This window comes from Rhinolophus sinicus, chromosome 8, assembly GCF_057876585.1.
Source record: "Rhinolophus sinicus isolate RSI-liver-muscle chromosome 8, RSI-T2T, whole genome shotgun sequence".
Lineage (NCBI taxonomy): Eukaryota > Metazoa > Chordata > Mammalia > Chiroptera > Rhinolophidae > Rhinolophus > Rhinolophus sinicus.
The window spans coordinates 43967754-43983520 of record NC_142508.1 but is presented as its reverse complement, the minus strand read 5'-3'; the positions used below and the strand labels follow the sequence as shown (position 1 = coordinate 43983520).

The 15767-nt window shown below is 40.5% G+C and overlaps 1 protein-coding gene across 1 annotated transcript in view; it reads right to left on the bottom strand.

Annotated features, from left to right (window-relative positions):
* Window positions 1–15767, bottom strand: part of LOC109458062 (galectin-10-like) — a 60564-nt gene that overhangs the window by 28009 nt on the left and 16788 nt on the right. The gene's annotated exons all lie outside the window — the stretch shown is intronic.

Sequence of the window (15767 nt, the reverse complement as noted above, 5' to 3'; positions counted from 1 at the left end):
CCAACTGAAGTCAATACCATGTAGAAATTCCTGTTCCCTATGGACTAGCTTTATTTCTAAAAAACAAAAACAAAAACAAAAAAACAGACACACACACAAAACAAAAAACAAACAAACAAACAAAAACAAAAAGAAAAACAAACCAAAAAACATTTAGGAGTATGACATTAGCAAGATTGGTGGACTGCGAAGTCCCAGCCCTTGTACCTCAAGAAAAGAAATGATTTAACATCTACTCACCAATGAAAATAGTTCTGAGAACTCTGGAGTCCAATGAAGCTGCAGAAACCCAGTGGAGCACAAAAATCAAATATAACCACATATTTGGCCACATATGGCTACAACAACACAAATAAGACACTCACGACAGAGGACTTCCAGAACTGCTTCAGAAAGTGGCAAGAACAATGGGATAAGTGTGTTCAAAGTGAGGGGGAGTATTTTGAAGGGGATTAATGGCAATGTCTCTTTTACTGCAATCTTTTTTTATTTAAACATTCACCACATTTTGTGATCACACCTCGTACAATACTAACAAAGGTGGTGCAGGCCAAAAGGACCCCCACACTGGTCCCCCAGAATTAAAGATCCCTAAACAAGTCTTTATTTACCCTGGTTTGGAGACATTCTAAAAGTCAAGATTCAAAGATTATAATGAGAAGTCTCACCTGCAACTGGTTCAAGCAATGCTTAGGGATATGAACTGAGATTGAGATTGACAAAACGACCAAGGTCCCTTGACTCAACCCCTCCCTGGGAACCCAAAGCCTTTGCAGCAGAGTGGGTTAAATTAATCGGGGTGGGGGAGAGAAGTTTCTATAGTTCTTCATACAGGGGCCCATGAACTGTGGAACCAAAATCCATTGCTGAAGCCCTGGGTGGCTTATAATTGTATTGAGAGAACATAAAGGCTGTTCTCGCAAATGTAAAGGTTAATTGGATTGAGATTTGGAATGTTTCAACAGGTTTTGTATTAATAAACTGTCTCCTTTACCTGAATGTTTTATGGGAATGGATATTATGTCTGGCTGGGGAACACTTTCCCTACCGAGTGTTGTAAAACCCAAACTGTTAATAAAGTTTTAATGGAGGCCACAGTTAAGAATGCAAGAGTTAAGGTGAATAAAGGTGAAAGTGTGGAGATTGGTTATGTTTCAACAAGCTTTAGGTGAAGTGGTTAAGTCTCTTGCCTGATTGCATTGTGGGGTGAAGGTTGTGTCTGAATGGGGAATGTTTCTCCTGTCTAGTCTTGGGAAACAGAAGGCATGTAAATCCAGCCTTCAAGAATATTAATTAGACATGTGAAGTTGAAACCAGTAAGATTGCCCGAGCCTACAGTGTAGAACAGAAGCTGGAGTGCAGGTGGGAACAAATTATCTGCTTTAGCCCCATGTGGAGTGTAGACTGGGGCGAGAGGCAAGCTTGCTATTCCTATTAGCTTGCGATTGGACACTAATGGAAACTCTCTATAACTAAAGAACGTGAAATAATCTTGGGCTCCATGGTACATCTTTATAGCAGTTTTCACATTACCCATGTATTTCTGTGACTTATTAATGGTTCTTTCCCTTTTAACACTTTGAGTTTCCTGATGCCAGTATTTTGTTTAGAGTGAAATCCACAAGGCCAAGCAACATTTTTTGGATATGAGGCAGGTACTCTGTCATACTGCAAATGATTACATTATTGAAATATGATCATTTACCTATGTATGTATGACTGTTATACTATGTATGTAGTCTTGTGCGTACAGAACTTTTTACATTTTACTTAACATGTCTTGTTCCTGGATCCACCTCACGAACTCGGACACACGGCACACCAGCTTCAGTTCCAGGTATCTCCCACCTGTGTAGGAAGCATTGTGTGGTGGCCCATCTTGTCCAGGCAGAATCTTCTTACCTGTAATTTGACTGACTCCTGCTGAAGTTGGCCATAATTGATGCATTTGCTAAATTAGAGTGGGAAATGAACAAAGAAAACTGCTAAATTGATCCAGGAACTATGAGATTGTCTGGGGGAAGACAGATAGTACTGAGGATGAGATAGAATACAGTTTGGGAGAAAAGGTGTGATGACAGGTTAATGAAAAACAAAGCAGACCTCAGACGTCCTGGTTACCAGTTGCCATGTAAGGAGCTTGGAAGGTGCCACTCAATTCTAACAAGTAAAAAGATGAACAGACTGAAAAATCAACTCTTCCTGGATCCTTAACAGATGGGAGGACACAGGGCATACTGCTGCGCCCAAGTTTGGAGAGACAGGCAAATGAAGGAGTCACTGCTTGTTGGAACAGATACGTACCAGGCAAAACCACTGCAGCCATCAGTGCTGGGGTGGGAAACCTGAACTGTAATGGACAAATTACTAGAGGCTACGTGTGGACAACTCAGAGTTAAAAACTCTAGGGAGACCCAGTGTGGGGACAGAGCCCCAGAAAGTAGTTTACAGGCTCTCGGCCTCACGTGAGGGGGTACTGGTTCGGGTGGTGAATGGCCATCGGCTGTGGCTGATTGGCCATCGGCTGTGGCCGGTTAGCCGATTGGCCGCTGGTATAACTGCTGCGGCTACGAAGGATTGCCCAGGATAGCCGAAGAGAGCGGAAGAGGAGAGCCGAGAGAGAGGAACAGAGGAGAGAGTGGAGGAGAGTCGTCGGTCGGTCGGTTGGCGGAAAATCGGACGGCAGGTCGGCGTCCGGTGGGCCCAGCCTCCAGTGAGACCGTGGTGGTATGGCTCCCCTACCTATGGCTCCGTGGGTGTTCCTTTTCGGCCTCACCATATCCTGCGTTCTTGTGTGGGGAGCGGGACCTGAGACCCCGCAGGCCGCCCCGCCTGAAAGATGGCGCGGCGAGAAGGCCTCCGTGCACGACAAATGGCGCAGCGAGCAGGGTCTCCCGCACGACACCCAGTTATAAGAGGCCCTCACAAGACTGTGAGAATTATCTCCAGGAGTAAAACCAAGTTCCCACAATAATGAAGAAACGTTCCATCATGTAGCAGAGGGAAGGGAAAATAAACCCTTTTAAAATATGCCAGAGCCCTCTGTTCTTTAACAAGGCCTGCGTGCAAGGCAAACTACTTAACCAGAATTTAATCTGCTAGGGTATTATCAGAGCATAACTGACCCAGAGGAAGAAAATTATTCAACTCCAGCCCACTCTAGCCATATGTCCCACCTAAGGGGGATCAAAAAAAGGAGAAACATTTTTGTGACATTTGTGACGTTCACAGTCCAGAGGCATAGGCTCACTGAAAGATGGAGACCTAATCATAGCACTGGAGAGTGCTTCCCCTCTGCCCACCGCTTACCACCACATTACAAAGGGCCTATATACAACAATTATTTTTACCCAGCACAACATGTTCAGCATTCAAGAAAAAATTACAAGGTATACTAAAAGGCAGAGCAAGCATCAGAACCAGACATGGCAGAGGTGTTGGCATTATCAGACTGGGAATTTAAAACAACTATGATTAACATGATAAGGGCACTAATGGATAAAGTAAACAGCACATAGAAACAGATGGGGAATGACAGCAGCGAGATAAAAATACTAGGAAAGAACCAAAAAGAAATACTAGAGATCAGAAACCTGTAACAAAATAAAGAATGCCTTTGATGGGCTCATTAGTAGACTCTCAGGGCTTGAGGAATGTCAATAGAAACTTAAAAACTGAAAAACAAAGAGAACAAAGACTGAAAAAATACCAGAATATACAAGAAAATATAACATGCACAATGGGAATAACAGAAGGTGAAGAAAGAGAAAGGAACAGAAGAAACATTTGCAACAATCATGACTGAGAATTTTCCCAAATGTCAGATGGACAAACGACAGATCCAGGAAGCTCAGAGAACAACAAGCAGGAAAAATGCCAACCGACCCCCGCACCCTCCTCCACTAAAAAAACCAAACATGGGCATAACATTTGCAAACTACATAAAATCAAATATAAAAAAATCCTAAAAGGAGCTAGAGAGAAAAAAACACCTTACCTATAGAGAAGCAAAGATAAGAATTGCATCCAACTTCTCAGAAACCATGCAAGCAAGAAGAGAGAGGAACGAAATATTTCAAGTGTTGAGAGAAAAAAAACGCCAACATAGAATTCTGTTCACTAAGAATTGTCTTTCAGAAGTGAAGGAGAAATAAAAACTTTCTCACACAAATGAAAATTGAGAGAATTTGTGCGAGGAGAACTCCCTTGCAAGAAATGTTAAAAGAAGTTTTTTGCAGAGAAGGAAAATGATATAGGTCAGAAACTCGCATGTACATAAAGAAAGGAAGGGCATCAGAAAAGGAATATGTGAAGGTAAAACCAGCCATATAGTAAGTGCTAGTCATTCGCATCTATGTGAGTGTATCGATTCTGAGCTACTCTCTTTTTTTTTTTTCTACATTTCAATGTCTCTAGAAAGCAGATTTTATCTTACAGTTTCTCTCCGCTGGACAGCAATCACGGCACAGCCATCCTTGCCTGGTTATTGTTCCCAGTGAGGTGACGGGACCACTGCAATCCCTTAATGTTTTAGCACACATCATTTAAAAGTCACTTAAAGAAGGAATATGAATTCTGGTTGGTGTCTGGAAACCCTTCTACTGACACATTGTAAAAGGAAGAAAGCCAAGCTTAGAAGCAAATCCTGAGATGATAGTTGAGCACTCTTCTAAGAAATGCTCCATCAACAATGTTCTTGACAATGCAAGGACAATATTTATGGGAAAGCACAAACATCAAGAACTCTACCCTGTTCGAGAAAAGCATCTGAGGAGCTGGTCTGGGAAACAAGGATTTTTTGAGTACGCTCACCGTCATTTGACTTTCCCCAGGCTGCTGTTTGACATTAGATCGCGAATCCCCCTCTCCCCCCACCGTTAGCCCAGCTCACTTCAAACCGGCCAGCCCCACTAGCCAGATTGGCACGTTGCTAGTTTCTCCTGACAGGGATTTTGTACAACTGGTTTTGTATACTGACAAGACATGTTTGAAAGTCAGTAACCAAAGGCCTCAGGTTGTGTCTTCCTGTTTGTGACACCTAAAAATGCGTAGAGTTTATACTACCCCCTAGATTCTCAATTCAATATACTCTGCAATGGCTAAGAAAAGTAAAATAAACTGAAAAGTACCCCCCTAAAAAAGAACTCTAATCAGAAAATTAGTCAAAACATCTGCAATTTATTTTGAGATACTTTGATGGATAGATAGACAGATAGATGTGTACAAAGGAACTGTATTTCATATATATATATATATATATATATATATATATATATATATATATATTCCCTATACAATTGCTTAAAATTCACTGTATGTTCAACAATTTTCGTAATAAAAATTTTGGGGGAAAATCATGCAAAAGAATCAGGTTCTGAGTATGAGGAAGTTTGAGGAATGCCTTAACCAATTAATTAAGCTTATATTTTCCATCATAGATATCAAAGAGTGATTTATTAAAAGGTCTTTCCCCACATAAGTCTAAAAGTGCTCTTTCAGTAAATATATAATAAATATTATAAGGATAACAAAGCATAATGTCAGTATAACAGGTAGCAGTTTTTCTTTCCTAGGGGAAATAGAACAATGCTGTGTTTTATAATAGAAGACTTGATCAAATGTGTCATATGATTTTGTAATCAAAACAAATGTTACCCAGTAACAACAACGACACTACCACTGAGATCTTGTTTTCTAATGCCAGGCTACAATAAAATGAACTAGGACTCCTCGGAGAAATGGCTGATTCTAGGACTGGAAGAGGAAACATATAAGATGAGCCTGGAGCACCTTGTGGTGCAAGAAAGTAAGGAAATGCCCCAAATCACAAAGATGCTGTGTGTCAAATGGACACAGGACCCAACTGAAACCTCTTAATGGTCCAAACTGGAAGAATTTAAGTTAACACAAAGTAACTGCAAGCATAAGATAAATATCCATGACTCTATACGGATATAAATTATTGAAGAAATAAATAAATAGGGGAAAAAGAAAAATCTCTCTCGTAGAATTGCAAATAATTTATGTAGACACTCCACCTTTAAGGAGGTGGAGTATAACTCCTCGGGCCTCAAATGTGAGCTGCTCATAGTGACTTCCTTCCAAAGAAGACAGTAAAGAAAGGGGAAAAACTAGTACATTACAGTAGAGAAAGCTGACAAGCGCTACCTTAGCCAGGTGACCAAGGACAGTGTGGATGGTATGTAGTCTTGAGATGATGTGATGGGAATGACACTCTACGTCTGTGGTCTTCATTCCAAAAACCCATAGCCCCTGTCTAATCATGAGAAAAACATCAGACAAATCCCATTTGTCGGACAATCTGCAAAATACCTAATCAGTCCTTACAACTGCCATGGTCATTAATACCAAGGAAAGTTAGAACCTGTTACAGCCAAGAAGAACCTATGAGACCTGAAAATTAAATGGAATGTGTTCTTCTGGATGGGATCCTGGAACAGAAAAGGCACATTAGGAGAAAAGGAAAGACATTTGAATACAGTATTGACTTTAGTTAATAGTAATGTATCAATATTGGTCCATTAACTGTGAAAAATGTACCACACTAATGCCAGTTGTTAATAAAGGGAGAACTGGGGGTGGAGTATATGGGAACTGTGGACTATCTTCTCAATTGTTCTGTAAATCTAAAACTGTCCTAAAACAAAAAGTTATTATTTTAAAAGTTCACACCCCACCCCAGAAATATTAAAAGTTAAAAAAAAAATTCTCAACATTCCTGATTATTTTGTAATTATTTTGTTTGTTTTTAAGACCGAGTATTTATTCAAAGGAGTGAGTTTTCTTACAATGTCCAAATTAACTGTCTTCTTGTTTCCCTCTCCTTTCCCCTTCTTGTGTGCATTCTGACATACTCTTTACATAACAGGCACATTATGTCTTAATTTTAAGACAAGATTCCTCACAGTGCTTGATGGAAAACAAAACCAGGGGCTTTTCTAAAGCTCAGGGAGAGGAGTCCTGGGGAGGAGATTATGTTCAGAGAATGGTTTGCCCGCTCCACCTTCCATCTGACTTCTATAACATATTCTCCTTTGGCAGTTTGCAGCCTGTTGGTTAAAGCTGGGGAACCCCAACAGTGAGAGGGAGACAGTGACTAGGGGTCTGGTCCTGTCTGCTCTGCACTTCTGAAAGTGCTAAGGGTGGTGGGATAAAGTTAGCCACTTCCCCTGTGCTACCAGCCCCGAGCACATCCACTCCTCTCTTTGCTCCATCTGAGATGACACAGTCCTGCTTAAGGGTGAGGAACAAGAGGTAGGTATGAGACAGCCTGGATGTGAGCCCCACCTGTGCAACTTCTAGCAGGCAAACCATGAGTGAGTGATCTATCTCTCTGGACTTCACTTTCCTAATCTGTGAAACAGGGATAGTAATAGTTAAGATCTACCTCTTAGAGTTGTCATGAGGATTAAATAAATGAAAAAGGATATGAGCATTTATTTGCAATTATTTTTCTTAATATTGATGTTTATATCTATAAATTTCCCTTCAAGTGCAGCTTTTGCTGCATCCCATAAATGTTGGTGTGTGATGTCTTCATTTTCATTTATGTCAAAGTATTTCTAATCTCCCTTTAAGTTCTTCTTTAATCCATTGGTTATTGAAGAGAGTACTGTTTAATTTCCACATACTTGTGAGTTTCCCAAATTTCTGTTATTGATAATTTCATTCCATTTTCATCAGAGAACATATATTGTGTTATCCATATGCCTTTAAATTTATCAAGGTTTATGTCCTAGCATATGGTTTATCCTGGAGGATGTTCTGTGTGTACTTGAGAAGAATGTAGTTTTACTTCTTCCTTTCCAATTTGGATGCCTTTTATTTGATTTCTTGTCTGATTGCTGTGGCTAGGATCTCCAATACTATATTGAATAAAAGTGGGCATTCTTATCTTGCTCCTGATGTTAAGGAGAATGCTTTTAGCATTTCCCATTTGAGTATGAAGGTTAGCTGTGGGTTTGTCATATATGGTCTTTATTATGTTGAGGTATGTTCTCTCTAGTCCAACTTTGATAAGAGGTTTTATCATAAATGGACGCTGGATTTTGTCAAATGCTTTTTCTGCATCTATTGATATGATCATATGGTTTTTATCTCTCATTTTTTAATGTGGCATCACATTAATTGATTTGCAGCTATCGAACCAACATTGCACAACAGGAATAAATCCCACTTGATCACAGTGTATGATCTTTTTAATGTATTGCTGAATTAGGTTTGCTAATATTTTGTAGAGAATTTTTGCATCTATGTTTATCAGGGATATTGGCCTATAATTTTCTTTTTTGGTAATGTCTTTGTCTGGTTTTAGAATCAGGGTAATGGTGGCCTCGTAAAGTGAGCTTGGGAGCTTTCCCTTCCCTTGAATTTTTTTGGAATAGTTTGAGAAGGATCAGTGTTAATTCCTTAAATGTTTGGTAAAACTCACCTGTGACGCCATCTGGTCCAGCACTTTTATTTATTGGGAGTTTTTTTTATTACTGATTTGATTTCATTAGTAGTAATCAGTCTAGATTTTCTGTTTCTTCTTAATTCAGTCTTGGAAGATTGTCTTTCTAGGAATTTATCCATTTCTTCCAGATTTTCTAATTTGTTGGCATATAACTGTTCATAATATTTTCTCATAATCCTTTGTATTTGTGTGGTGTTAGTTGTTTCTGTGGTGTTAGTGTCACTTCTCCTGTTTCATTTCTGATTTTATTTATTCAGGTCCTCTTTCTTTCTTTCTTTCTTTCTTTCTTTCTTTCTTTCTTTCTTTCTTTTTTTTTTAAAGATTTTATTGGGGAAGGGGAACAGGACTTTATTGGGGAACAGTGTGCACTTCCAGGACTTTTCTCCAAGTCAAGTTGTTGTCCTTTCAATCTTAGCTGTGGAGGGTTCTGTTCAGCTTCAAGTTGTTGTTCTTTCAGTCTTAGTTGTGGAGGGCGCAGCTCAGGTCCAGGTCCAGTTGCCATTTTCTAGTTGCAGGGGGCACAGCCCACCATCCCTTGCGGGAGTCGAACCGGCAACCTTGTGGTTGAGAGGTGACACGCTCCAACCAACTGAGCCATCCGGGAGTTCAGCGGCAGCTCAGCTCAAGGTGCTGTGTTCAATTTTAGTTGCAGGGGGCAGAGCCCACCATCCCTTGTGGGAGTCGAGGAATTGAACTGGCAACCTTGTGGTTGAGAGCCCACTGACCCATGTGGGAATCGAACCGGCAGCCTTCGGAGTTAGGAGCACGGACCTCTAACTGCCTGAGCCACCGGGCCGGCCCCCTCTCTTTTTTTCTTGATGAGTCTGGTTAAAGGGTTATCAATTTTGTTTGTCTTTTAAAAGAAACAGATCTTGGTTTCATTGATTGTTTTGTTGTTGTTGTTTTGCCTCTATTTCTGCTCTGATCTTTATATTTCCTTCTACTCATTTTGGGCTTTGTTTGCTGTTCTTTTTCTAGTTCCTTTAATTGTAAGGTTAGATTGTTTATTTGAGATTTTTCTATTTTCTTGAATTTCCCTCTTAGGACTGCTTTTGCTGTGTCCCATAGATATTGGAATGTTATGTTTTCATTTTCATTTGTCTCAAGGTATCTTTTGATTTTTATTCCTTGATCTCATTGACACATTCATTATTTAGAAGCAAGTTATAAGCCTCCATATGTTTGTGTTTTTCAGTGTTTTTCTTGTAATTGATTTCTACTTTCATACCATTGTGGTCAGAGAAGACTCTTGATATGATTTCAATCTTCTTGAAATTATTGAGACTTGTTTTGTGGCCTAACATATAGTCTATCTTGGAAAATGTACCTTGTGCACTTGAAAAGAATGTATATTCTGCAGCTTTAGGATGAAACGCTCTAAAAACATCAATTAAATCCACCTCATCTACTGTGTTATGAAAGGCCTGTTTCCTTGTTGATTTTCTGTCTGGAAGATTTGTCCATTGGTGTCAATGGGGGGCTAAAGTCTCCTACTGTGATTGTATTACTGTTGATCTCTCCCTTTATGTTGGTCAATATTTGCTTTATATATTTAGGTGCTTCTATTTTGAGTGCATAAATGTTTACAAGGGTTATATCCTCTTGTTAGATGGATCTTTATCATTATGTAATGTCCCTCTTTGTCTCTTATTATTTTTTTTTATCTTTTTTTTTTTTTAATTTTATTTTATTAAATTTATTGGGGTGACAATTGTTAGTAAAATTACATAGATTTCAGGTGTACAATTCTGTATTACATCATCTATAAATCCCATTGTGTGTTCATCACCCAGAGTCAGTTCTCCTTGAAAACCATCCCTTGAGAAAAACAAATAACATTTTGAAAGGGAAGATTATATTTATATTTAAGTTATATTCCCAATGACATGATATTAAATCCAATATTTATAGGAAAGTTTGTATGTAGGCAATATTGGAAGGAAGAATTATCATGATTACTTTCATTATTATGAGTGTTGTTTATATGTGCCTTGTCGAAACTTGTTTATACATTTCTTGTAACAGTGCACAATAAATTGTTATTTAAAATATGTTTTACAGTCATTAATGCCATTAATTCTGAATCATGAGTGAAAATGTACTGTTTTATAGCCTTTGTTTTAAAGTCTGTTTTGTCTGATATAAGTTTTGCTAGCCTAGCTTTTTTTTCATTTCCATTCACATGCAATATCTTTTTCCATCTCTTACTTTCAGTCTCTGTTGTGTCTGTCGATCTGAAGTGGTTCTCTTGTAGACAGCTTATATATATGGGTCTGGTTTTCTTATCCATTTAGCTACCCTGTCTGTTGATTAGATCATTTAATTCATTTACATTTAAAGTGATTATTGATATAGTTATTGCTATTTTATTATTCATATTAATATTCTTCCCTCCACCTCCTTTTTCTTAAAGAAGTCCCTTTAACATTTCTGGGGTTTTTTTTTGTTTAATATTTTTTGCAATACTGGTTTGGTGGTAATGAATTCCTTTAGCTTTTTTTTTTTTTTAATCTGAGAAGCTCTTTATCTGTTCTTTGATTCTAATGCTAGCCTTGCTGAGTAGAGTACTCGTGGATTTAGGTCCTTGCTTTTCATCACTGTGAATATTTCATGCCCGTTCCTTCTGGCCTGCAAAGTTTCTGTTGAGAAATCAGCTGACAGTCTTATGGAAGCGCCCTTGTAGGTAATTAACTTCCTTTCTCTTGCTGCTTTTAAGATCCTTTGTCTTTAACCTTTGGCACTGTAATTATGATGTGTCTTGGTGTGGGCCTCTTTGGGTTTATATTGTTTGGGACTCTGAGCTTCCTGGGCTTGTATGTCTATTTCCTTTGCCAGGTAAGGAAAGGTTTCAGTCATTATTTCTTCAAATAGATTCTCAATCCCTTGCTTTCTCTCTTCTCCTTCTGGTACTCCTATGATGTGAATGTTGTTACACTTGATGTTGTCCCAGAGGTCTGTTACTATTTTCATTTTTTAAATTCTTTTCTTTTTCTTTTTTTGCTGTTCCAATTGGGTGTTTTATGCTACCTTGTCTTCCAAATCGCTGATTCGATCCTCTGCTTCATCTGTTTTGCTGGTGATCTCGTTCTAGTGCATTCTTCATTTCAGTTATTGTATGCTTCACTTCTCACTGATTCTTTTTTTATGGTTTCTGTGCCCTTTTTTATGCTTGCTATCTCTTTGTTGAAGTTCTCACTAAGTTCCTTGAGCAACCTTATAACCGTTGTTTTGAACTCTGTATCTGGTAGGTTGCTTGTCTCCATTTTGTTGTTCTTTTTCTGGAGTTTTTCTCCTGTTCTTTCTTTCTTTCTTTCTTTCTTTCTTTCTTTCTTTCTTTCTTTCTTTCTTTCTTTCTTTCTTTCTTTCTTTCTTTTAAATTTTATTTTATTAAATTTATTGGGGTGACAATTGTTAGTACTGTTCTTTCATTTGGGACGTATTTATTTAATAGTTTCTTCATTTGGGCTGCCCCTCTGTGTTTGTTTCTATGTATTATGTAGATCTGCTATGTCTCCCTGTCTTGGCCAGGTGGCCTTATGTAGTAGGAGCCCTGTGGGGCCCTGGCAGTCGCACTGGTCACCTGCCCTGGGTGATCCAGGAGTGTTCCTTGTGTGTATTTTCCTGTTATAGTTGACCCTTGATTGCTATAGGCACGTCAGTGGGTGAGATTTACCCTCAGGCTGACTAGCTGTGGGGTTTGGCCAAGTCCACAACTTACAGGCTGCACATGAAGGCTTATACCACAAAGTGGGATTTGCCCCAGTGGGTTCTGGTGCCTGCTTAGACTGTCCTTCAGGTATGTCACTTGTGGCATTAAATTGGGTGGTGCTCTGCTGTGGTCTGAAGCCAACCTCCAAGTATATTGGTTCTGGGGCCTCTGGGGGTGGGGGTGGGGAGACTCTGGTGCAGGCCCAGGTCACCCACTGTGACCAGCCGGGGACTATCTTGTATAACCTACAAAGTAATCTATGGCTGTTCACTGCCTGTGATAAACCTGGAGGTGCATGAGAGAGGCAACACTGTGAACCAAGGATGGCTGCCACCAGTAGTGGGCCTGGGGTAGCTCTGCAAAAAGCCAGGACACCCTGAGGCCTGCTGCCACCTGCCAGCTCCCTTAAGGTTCAGCCACTGATAAAGCCTTGTGCAATATACAAGTTGGGTGAGGTGGGGTCTCTGGGAGTCACTAGGGTAGGAAGAGTTGTGTTCACCAGGTTAATGTAGATTCTGGTTTGGTGCAAGTGCTGAGCCTGGAGCTACTCAGCAAAACTCTCAGAGCACACCGAGGCCAGTTTCTGCCCAGCTGGGGCCCATGGACCCCTGAGAATTTTCCAAGAATGAGTGCAATGCAGGACAGGTTGGCTACTCACTGAGAAAATTGTCCCCAGTGTTGGGATACCAGTGGAACACACCAGATCAAATCAGATTCAGATTTGGCCATGTTGGGGAAGGCTCAACACAGAAGAGATGGCATTTGCTTGCCATCTACATGTGAGAACCCCACAAATGGAAAATGGAGACTGTCCCTCCAGTCCTTGCCCCGCAGCCACACAACTCAGTCTTTCCCCGTATGTCTCCAACACCAATGTCACTGTCCCTCTACTGGAGCCCAGGGTGAGTGTCTGTGAGTGAGGTTGTGTGCAGCCCCTTTAAGGTGTTTCCCACAGCCTTCCATCCCACTGGACTGTTGGAATCCCCACTGTTTTTCACATCCAGGTATTGTGGGGGCTCCTCTTCCCAGCGCCAGTACTCCAGGCTGGGGAGCCTGGTGTGGGGCTGGGGTACCTTGCTCCTTCAGGGGGAACCTCCTCAACTGAGATTACCCTCCTGATGTCCAACCACCACACACATGTGGGGCCACCTGTTCCATATCTCTGCCCCTCCTGTGCTTTTTTATATCCTTCTTTTAAAAACTTCTGTTCAGCTAGACTTCAGATGGTTCTCCAAGTTGATTGTTGTATAATTTAGTTGTAATTTTAATGTGTTCACGGAAAGAGACAGGCATAGCATTTATCTACTTCACCATCTTGGATCTTTCATTTCTTTTTATTTTTAAATAATTCCTTTCATTACTTGAACATATTTATAGTGACTACTGTGAAGGCTTTGTCTGTTAAATCCAACCCCTGGTTATTCTCAAAGGCTATTTCTGTTGCCTGTTTTTTCCGCAGTATAGGGGTCATACTTTCCTGTCTTACAGAACTCATACCACTTCTCCTTACTAATGAGCACTGTTCAATAGAACATCCTGGAATGATAGACATATTCTATTATCTGCACTGTCCCATATGATACACTCAGCAAATGTGGCTACTGAGCACTTAAAATGTGGCTAGAGTAATTGTGGAACTAAATTTTAAATTTTATTTCATTTTTATTAACTTAAATAGCCATATGTGCCTAGTAACTATCTTTTTGGATGTTGTTCTTGATCAAGTGCAGAGTACACAATTGTCTAAATCCCTTACTCAAGTGTTCCTGCTTCCACTACCTGTGTGGGTCCCTTCCACGTCCATCTTGCACTCTATACCCAGGGCACGTCATACTGATGGGCACACCTCTAGATCCAAGGGGTGACTACGAGGTGATTTTGGGAGATGGACCGAGCTCCAACATGCAGATTATGGTGTCCTCATACATGCATGGATGGCCCCTCAAGTGTTCAGAATATAGACAAAAATCAGAAAAGAAGGGTAGGAACTATAGATAGGAAGCCTTCATTTGTAGTGTTGGTCCAGTATCCACAAATGTTAGGGGGAGTAGTTTGACTGGCAAATCCTTTTTTTTTTTTTTTTTTTTAAATCAATGAACATGTGTGTTCATTGTGTCTTTAAAATTTTTTTTTTTAACTATAGATATATGTATAAATGCCTGTGTGTATACAAATACATATTTCACAATTTAAAAAATAATTTAAAATCTTTACCACTATTAGGATAGAGTCCAAGCTCTCCTCATGACATATAAAGCCTTGTACACTCTGTCTTCTGCATATGTCTCTGACCTAATCTCCTGCCATCCTCTGCCTCAATCAGCTCCAGCCCCACTGCCTTTGCTACTCCAGCTAGCAGCCCAAGTTATAGAAGAGTTCTTTGGAGGGGGCTTAATTGGCCCTGCATTTAAAGCTCTTTGTGTTAGCAAAGTGAAGACATGCCTGCTGGGGGTTGAGTGAGTGAGTGTGATGAAGGTTAGAGTGGACAGTTAGTGTCAGGAACGACAAGGCAATTTCAGCCTCCCAGAAATTAGGAGGGAAGGTGTCTGCTTACATAAGAAGGCTGGAGACAGTGCCGAAGAGTTGTGCGTGAAAGGACCATCAATCAGGTGCCCTGAACAGGTGGAAGCTGGGGCTACTCTCTGAGGAAGGCTATAGTCAGAGCTCCAATTACTAGCACAGAGAATTCATCTATCAAAACTGATGCCAGAGGGGAGGAGAGGAGAAGGCAGAAGCCTGAGTCAGTGGAAAAAGCAACCCCAGAGCACCTGAGGTGACTGACTGCAGAGCCACCAGAAAGGGAGCTGGAGACCAGCAGCAACAATATCTAACTCGGGTTCTCAAAGTGGGGTCCCCTGGACTAGCAGCATTGGCTTGGCCTGGGGCTTGTTAGAAATGCAAATTCCCAGATTCCCCTGAGTGAGAATCAGGAACTCTGAAGGGAAGGGAGGGCCCAGAGGTGTTTCTAAGGGGATTCTAGTATCTGACAAAGTCTGAGCACCATGGATCTTACTTTAATGAGCATGGACTGTGTGCCAGGCGCTATTCCAAGTAATTTACCTCCATTAATTCATAGTTTCACACAACAGCACTGCAGAATAGGAGATGCACCACTTTCCATATGGGAAATATGAAGCAGGATGACTGAAGTAAGTCACCTAAACCCAGAGAGCTAGAGATGCAACCTGAACCTCAGAAATGTGCTTTCTTCACCCCCGTGCTCTGTCTACTGCATGACGCCTGGACCCCAGCGCACAGCCCCTGGAAGCCTTCTTAACACTCTTGCTGCACCCAGGAATTTGCATTTCTCATAAGGCCCCAGGTGATGCTGATGTTCCCGGTCCAGATTCCACACTATGAGAACCACTGTACTATCCTATATTTATTGCCTTTGTATACGGAGATTTAGTCCAGGAAATGGAAATGTTGACTGGGGCTTTCGGAGAAAATCCATGTGCATAGCCCCTTACTGGGACTGTTTCAGCTAAAAATGACAGGAAACACAAATTCAAAGTCGCTTAAGTAAAAAAGATATTTGTAAGTTCATCTATTGAAACAGGTAAGTTTGCCTTCAGGCATAGT